Source organism: Dasypus novemcinctus, unplaced genomic scaffold (assembly GCF_030445035.2).
Source record: "Dasypus novemcinctus isolate mDasNov1 unplaced genomic scaffold, mDasNov1.1.hap2 scaffold_123, whole genome shotgun sequence".
NCBI lineage: Eukaryota > Metazoa > Chordata > Mammalia > Cingulata > Dasypodidae > Dasypus > Dasypus novemcinctus.
In genome coordinates, this window is record NW_026688149.1 from 90,176 (window position 1) to 98,162 (window position 7,987).

Genomic DNA, 7,987 nt, shown 5'->3' on the forward strand with positions numbered 1-7,987 from the left:
CTTGACGATCAATCGCTCCCCCGGGGTGTGCCGCGCGAGCGCGCCTCCCCGGGGGTTGGCGCGGCTGGGGGTTCTCCCTCGCAGGGCTTTTTTTTTTTTTTCCCCCCCCGGGGAAAAAGGCCCTCCGTCCCCCTAAGTGCAGACTCCGGTGACCGCGTCCGGGCCTCCCCGCGCGACGCGGTGCGGGTCCGGGCGCGGCGCCCGCTCGCGAGCGCCGTTGACAGAGCGCGTGTGAGAGAAGGGAGGGCGCGCGCCCGTGGCGGGAGGTGCCGCGGACCCCTGTGGCCTTTCCCCCTCGGGGGAGCAGCGCCCTCGCGCCGCACGCGGCCTGGGGCCGCCCTGGCGCGCGTGCGCGCCCCGGCGCGGGGCCGGTGCCGCGCGGCGCTGCCGGCGCGCGCGGGGGGTTGGGGGGCCGCTGCAACGAAGCAGCTTCGTTTTGGGTCCGCCGAACCCGGAGAAAAGATAAATGTTCTTTCGTACGGTACCACAAAGTCAGGCGAGCGGAAAAAGGGCACGCTCATTTCTGAGAGTCGCCTGGGTGCTCAGGGGTCCGTCCCTCTCATCCCAGAAAAGAAACACAGAGCAAGAGTGGACACTGATGAGGAAGGGTTAGACTCTGAGCCTCTGGTCTCTGAGAGACAGGCCCGTCCGGGCCTGGCAGGCAGCCAAGGCAGAAGCCCTCATGCCGCCTGTGGGAAAGGCCTGTCTAATTTCATGGTACCCACAAAACTTCCTGTGCTCATGACCTGGCCTTTTCACCCGGAATGAAAAAAAAAATGTCACCCTTGTGGAACCAGCAGGATAGCAGCAGGATAATTAGCTCCTAGTGTCAGTTCCTGCTACACGGCAGTTACTAAACACCCAGAGCTATCTGGAGCTAACTGAAGCACTTGTTTGTGGGCTTCAGGAGGCCAGAAGAGCATCCTTCAACATAGTTGAAGGAATAGAAGGAGGACACTGCCCATCTGCAGAGAGGATTCATAAGGACAGCTTTCCATTCCACAGAAGCTGGTACCTATCCTCCAGTGGAGGCACATGCCACCTTGGGAGCTGTTCAGTGACTGGAATTGAATGCCCCATTTCCCAAAAATGAGGGAGGAAGAGATGGTTGGGCACCAACTTCAGCAACTGATGAATAAATTCAGTGGACTAAAGTATAATTCTGAGAACAGCTAAAGTTTTAGCCTGTTCAAATCAGAAAGAGGCTGGTAGCCACCATCTTAACACCACATCTGGCATGAGGGGAAGTAGAGCAAACTGAAAATCACACAGCTGGGGGGACTGACTTACTTTCATTCGATCAGATTGCAGCTGTAGCCTAGGGCCCCTCACCACCTCTGGCATGGAGAAAGCTGGGGTGATCTGTGCCAGCCTCTCCAGGAAATCACCAGCCAAACCAAAGAGGCCAGTGATCATCCTACTCTGGCAGCACAAGCCACCCCAGGAGCTACTCTGTGGATGAAGTTGGAAGCTGCATTTCCCAAAAAGAGGGGATAGGAGATGGCTGGCTACTAATTTTGTCTACTGATTGGTAGACTCAGCTGGCTAAAGTAAAAACCTAGGAACAGCTGGGGTGTGAACCTGTCCAAGTTGGAAAGAGGCTGGTGGCTGCCATTTTGACTCAGCCCCCCAGCATGAAGGGAAGCTGGGCTGATCAAAAATTGTGATGTTGGTAAGAACTGGTTTCTTTCACCCAGATCAGCCTCCAGCCCTAGACTAGGCTTCATCCCCACCTTTGGCAGGGAGGAGGCTGGTGGTTCCAGTAGCAGCCTATCCAGGTAACTGCAGGTATCTTTGGCAGGCACAGACTGAATAATCAGAAGTCTATTGGGGAAATGTGGTCATCTTGGACCAGCACTGTGGTCATCTTGGACCAGCACTGCAGATTGCTGCCCACACCTGCAGCTCCATCCCTGTACCAGGCAGGGGAGAAAAGGGCATGAAGCTTCATCAGTCTTTCTGGGCAACTACAGTCTAGGCCTACAAGACTCAGATTATTCCACACAGCTGTGACTCTGCCCCAACCCCTGTGAAAGGAGAAAGCTAGGAGAAGCTTCATTGGTCCCTGGGGCAATGAGGGCAGCTTGAGCCTCCACAGCTTATATAGCACCAATTACATCCTTGGCTCCTATTGCACAACCAGCAAGAGAGAAAGGGCTTCCTGCCTAAAGAGAAAATCTGCACCCAGAATAAATACTCTAGTAACCCAGATGCCAAGACACCAAACAATAATTACAATTCACACGAAGAAAAAGGAGATGATATGGAAAAGTTAAAGGAAAAAGATAAGCCTTCAGACAACATAAAGGAGTTGAGACTACAAAGGAGTTGAGACTACTAATCAGAGATGTTTAAGCAAATCTCCTTAATGAATTCGCTGAGATGACTAAAGAAATTAAGGATATTTAGAAGACATTGAATGAGCAAAAAGAATTTGAAAGCATACATAGAAAAATAGCAGATCTGATGAGAATGAAAGGTGCAATAAATGAAATTAGAAGAACATTGGAATCATATAATAGCAGATTAGAGAGGCAGAAGAAAGGACTGGTGAGTTGAAAAAATGGCTTCTGAAAGTGAACATACAAAAGAACAGATGAAGAAAAGAATGGAAAAAAATGTACAAGGTCTCAGGGAACCAAGAAGCACAATGTACTCCCATCTGAAAAAGTCTGAATAGACAAACTCTGAGAAACATACTAATCAGAATAGGAAATGCCAAGGGCAAAGAGGGAACTCTGAGAACAGCAAGAGAAAAATAGAAGTTCCAAAAAATCTACAATGGTCTCAGAGTTAATTAACAAGTTCAGAAAAGTTGCAGTATTCATGATCAATAATGATCATGCTGAGGGGAAAAAAAAAGAAAAAAATCACTTGCAATAGTAACTAGTAACTAAAAGATATCTAGGTATAAATTTAACCAAGGACTTGACTTGAATGCAGAAAATGACAAAACAGTGCTTTAAAAAATGACAGAGACTGCCTAATAAATGGGAGGACATTTTGTGCTCATGATTTGGAAAACTAAATATCATTCAATATCAATTCTATCTAAATTGATTTACAAATTCAACACAATCACAATCAAAATGCCAACTGCCTACTTTCAGAAATGGAAAAGTGAAATACCAGATTTATTTCAAAGGGAAATGTGCCCTGATGAGCCAAAGATATCTTTAAAAAGAATGAACTCAATCGACTCACAACTCCTGAATTTAAAGCATATTACAAAGCTACAGTGGTCAAAACAGCATGGTAGTGGCATAAAGATAGATGTAAGATCAAAATGTCTTTACAGTGAACATCAGATCCAATGGAATTGATTTAAGAGTTCAAAAATTGACTGACACAGAGGGCCCTTATCTCACTCTTTATACAAAAATTAACTCAAAATAGATCAAAGACCTAAATATAAGGGCCAGAGCCATAAAACTAAAAGAAAACATAGGGAAGCATTTTCAAGATCTTATTACAGGCAATAGCTTAATAGCTTAATAGCTTAGACTTTACATGAAAAGCACAGGCAATGAAAGAAAAAAAAAAGATAAATGGTCCTCTTCAAAATTAAAAACATTTGCACTTCAAAGGATTGTCAAGAAAGTGCAAAGGCAGCCTGCTTATTCGGAGAAAATATTTGCACATATCTAATGAGTTCAATATCTGGAATATATAAAGAATTCCTACAACTGAACAATAAAAAGGCAAACAACCCAATAAAAATGGGTGAAAGACTAGAATAGGCATTTTCTAAGAAGAAATAGAATGACAAATAAGCACATGAAAAGATGTTCAACATCACTAGTTATTAGGGAAATGCAAAAACCAGGGATTTAATTTCAGACCTACTATAATTAGCCACTATTAGGAAAACAGAAAGCAGAAAGAATTGGGAAGGATGTGGAGAGAGAGGAGCACTCATTCACTGCTGGTGGAAATGTAAAATATTACATTGGCTATGGAAGACAGATTGGTGGTTGCTCAAGAAGCTAAGTATAGAATCGCCACATGCTCAAGAAGCTAAGTATAGAATCGCCACATGATCTGGCAATCCCACTAATAGTTATGTACAGAGAAGAACTGAAAGCGGGGATGCAACTAGACATTTGCACTTTGATGTTCATAGCGCCACTTTTAACAATTACCAAAAGATGTAAGCATGGGAAATGGACTTGGCCCAGTGGTTAGGGCGTCCGTCTACCACATGGGAGGTCCGCGGTTCAAGCCCCGGGCCTCCTTGACCCTTGGAGCTGGCCCATGCACAGTGCTGATGCGTGCAAGGAGTGCCGTGCCACGCAGGGGTGTCCCCCGCGTGGGGGAGTCCCACGCGCAAGGAGTGCACCCGTAAGGAGAGCCGCCCAGCACGAAAGAAAGTGCAGCCTGCCCAGGAATGGCGCCACCCACACTTCCCATGCTGCTGATGACAACAGAAGCGGACAAAGAAACAAGACGCAGCAAATAGACACAGAGAACGGACAACCGGGGGAGGGTGGGGGAGTTAAATAAATAAATAAATCTTTAAAAAAAAAAGATGTAAGCAATGCAATTATCTATCAACTAGAAAGATTTGAAGGGATTAACAAATATATACATATGATTGATTATTATTAAGTTGTGAGAAAGAATGAAGTCCTGATGCATGTGACAACATGGATTAACCTTGTGGTCATTATGTTGAGTTAAATAAGTCAGACACAAAATTACAAATATTATTTGATCTTACTAATATGAACTAATAATAACCAACTCATAGATTTAGAATCTAGAATCTAGCTCATGTGGAGATAGAATGGAGGTAAAGAATGGGAAGCTGATGCTAATTTCTGCAGGATTTCTATTTAGGTTGATTGTAAATGTTGGAAATGGATAGAAGTGATGATAGCTCATTATTGAGAGTGTAATTAAACAGTGCTAAAATATGCATGTGAATGTAGTGAAAGACCAAATTTTTGTCAGGTATGCTACTAGAAGGAAAGTTATAGAATCAAAAATGGAACTGTAGAAGAACCAGCAAGATGGCGGCAGAGTAAGGAGCTCCTAGAGTCAGCTCCTGCTACAGGGAATTAGCAAACACCCAGAGCTCTCTGGAGCTAGCTGAAGCACCTGTTTGGGGGCTCCATGAGGCCAGAAGAACATCCTGCACCCTTGGGGGAGTAGAAGGAGGCGACTGCCTGTCTGCAGAGAAGACTCATAAGTAAAGTGTTCCACACTATGGAGGCCAGTGCCCATCCTCCACTGGAGGCACAAGCCACCTCAGGAGCTATCCTGTGGCTGGATTTGAAAGCTCCGCTTCCCCAAAATGGGGGAGGAAGAGACATTTGGTCACCAATTTCAGCTACTGATGAGGAAATTCAGTGGGCTACAGTATGATCCTGAGAACAGCTAAGGTTTGAGCCTGTCCAGGTTAGAAAGAGGCTGGGAGCCACCATCTTAGCTCTGCACCTGGCTCAAGCAGGGTGGACTGAGAATCCCAGTGCTGGTGAGGACTGGCTTCTTCCCATCCAGATCATATTGCAGGTCTAGCCTAGGCCCCAGTGCTGCCTCCAGCAGGGAGGAAGCTGTAATGATCTGCACCAGCCTCTCCGGGTAATTACTGGCCAAGCCACGGAGACTGGTGATCATCCTACTCTGAGAGCATAAGCTGCCCCAGGAGGTGTTCTGTGATGGGAATTGGAAGTTCCATTTCCCGGAAACAGGGGAGGAAGAGATGGTTGGCTGCCAATTTCAGCTATGGATTGGGAGACTTGGCTGGCTAAGAGATAACCTTGGGAAAGGCTGGGGTGAGAATGAGCCCAAGTCAGAAAGAGGCCAGTAGCCATGATTATGACTCTGCCCCTGCCTGAGGGGAAGATGGGCTGACTAAAACTTTTAGGGTCTGCAGGAACCAGTTTCTTTCATGCAGATCAGCCCTAGCCTAGGCTTCAGTCTGCCTCTGGTAGGAAGGAGGCTGAGGAGCCCTGAATGAGTCTATACAGATAACTGCAGGGAACTTTGGCTGGCATAGACTGAAAATCAGAAGTCTACCAGGGCAACTGCATTCATCTGGACCCACACTGCATACAAGGGAAAGGGATGTGAAGCTCCATCAGTCTCTATGGGCAACTACAGTCTTCATCTGCATGTGGATTATTCCACATAGCTGTGACTGTCCCTACCCCTGGCAAAGGAGAGTGTTGGAAGAAGCATCATTGGTCCCTGGTACAATGAGGGCAGCTTGAGCCTCCACAGCTTACAGCACCAACTACATGCTTGGCTCCTACTGCACAACCAACCAACAAGGGAGAAATGATAGGAAGCCATAAGATAAAGAGAAAAACTGCACCCAGAAAAAAATACTCTAGTAAGCCAAATGCAAAGACACCAACACAAAATTACAACCCACACCAACAAACTGGAAGCTATGGCCCAGTTAAAGGAACAAAATAAGCCTCCAGATGACATAAAGGAGTTGAGACAACTAATCATAGATGTTCAAAGAAATCTCCTTAATAAATTCAATGAGATGGCTAAAGAGATTAAGGATATTAAGAAGACATTGGATGGGCAAAAAGAATTTGAAAGCATAAAGAATTTGAAAGCATACATAGAAAAATAGCAGATCTTATGAGAATGAAAGGTGCAATCAATGAAATTTAAAAAAGACATTGGAATCATATAATAGGAGATTTGAGGAGGCAGAAGAAAGACTTGGTGAGCTTGAAGAAATGGCCTCTGAAAGTGAACATACAAAAGAAGAGATGAAGAAAAGAATGGAAAAAATTCAACAAGGTCTCAGGGAACTAAATGACAGCAAAAGTCATGCAAATATATGTGTCATGGGTGTCCCAGAAGGAGAAAAGAAGGGAAAAGAGGCAGAAGGAATATTTAAAGAAATAATGTTAGAAAATTTCCTAACCCTATTGAAAGACATAAGAAGCACAATGTACTCCCATCTGAAAAAATCCATATAGACCAAACTCCAAGATACATACTCATGAGAATGTCAAAGGCCAAAGAGAGAGAATTCTGAGAGCAGCAAGAGAAAAGCAATGCATAACATATAAGGGATATCCAATAAGATTAAGTACCAATTTCTCACCAGAATCCATGGAGGCAAAAAGATAGTCGTCTGATATATTTAAAATAGTACAAGAGAAAAACTTCCAGCTGAGAATCTTTTTTTTTTTTTTTTTTTTTTTTTAAATATGGAACGCTTCACGAATTTGCAGCAAGAGAAAAGCAATGCATAACATATAAGGGATATCCAATAAGATTAAGTACCAATTTCTCACCAGAATCCATGGAGGCAAAAAGATAGTCGTCTGATATATTTAAAATAGTACAAGAGAAAAACTTCCAGCTGAGAATCTTTTTTTTTTTTTTTTTTTTAAATATGGAACGCTTCACGAATTTGCGTGTCATCCTTGCGCAGGGGCCTGCTAATCTTCTCTGTATCGTTCCAATTTTAGTATATGTGCTGCCGAAGCGAGCACTCAGCTGAGAATCTTATATCCAGAAAGACTGTCTTTCAAAAATGAGGGTGAAATTAGAATATTTACAGATAAACAGAAACTGAGAGAATTTCTAAGCAAGAGACTAGATTTTCAGGAAATACTAAAGGGTGTGTTAGAGCCTGAAAAGAAAAGACAGGAGAGAGAGGCCTGGAAGAAAGTCTAGAAATGAAGACTGAATCAATAAAAGTAACTAAGAGTGCCAAAGGAGTGGTGAAAATAAAATATGACAGATTAAACTCAAATAGGACTAAAATGAACCAATGATGTAAAACACTTGTATTCAGAAAAATGCAACTCAATGTTAAAACAAATTTAAAAAGCCCTAAATAATTGGAAGAACATTCCATGCTCATGGATGAGAAGACTAAATATCATTAAGATGTCAATTCTACTCAAAGTGATAAAACAGATTTAATGCAATCTGATAAAAATTCTACCAGTATTAAAGAAAAAATTGAAAACATGAATATTAAATTTATTTGGAAGGGTAAGGAACC

General features: G+C 43.7%; 1 non-coding gene across 1 annotated transcript; it reads right to left on the reverse strand.

Annotated features, from left to right (window-relative positions):
* Nucleotides 1-7,363: 7,363 nt before the first annotated feature.
* LOC111766822 (U6 spliceosomal RNA) lies at nt 7,364-7,469 on the reverse strand. Its single transcript, XR_002798779.2, has one exon. It is a non-coding gene; the product is annotated as a U6 spliceosomal RNA (small nuclear RNA).
* Between the last annotated feature and the right edge of the window lie 518 nt (nt 7,470-7,987).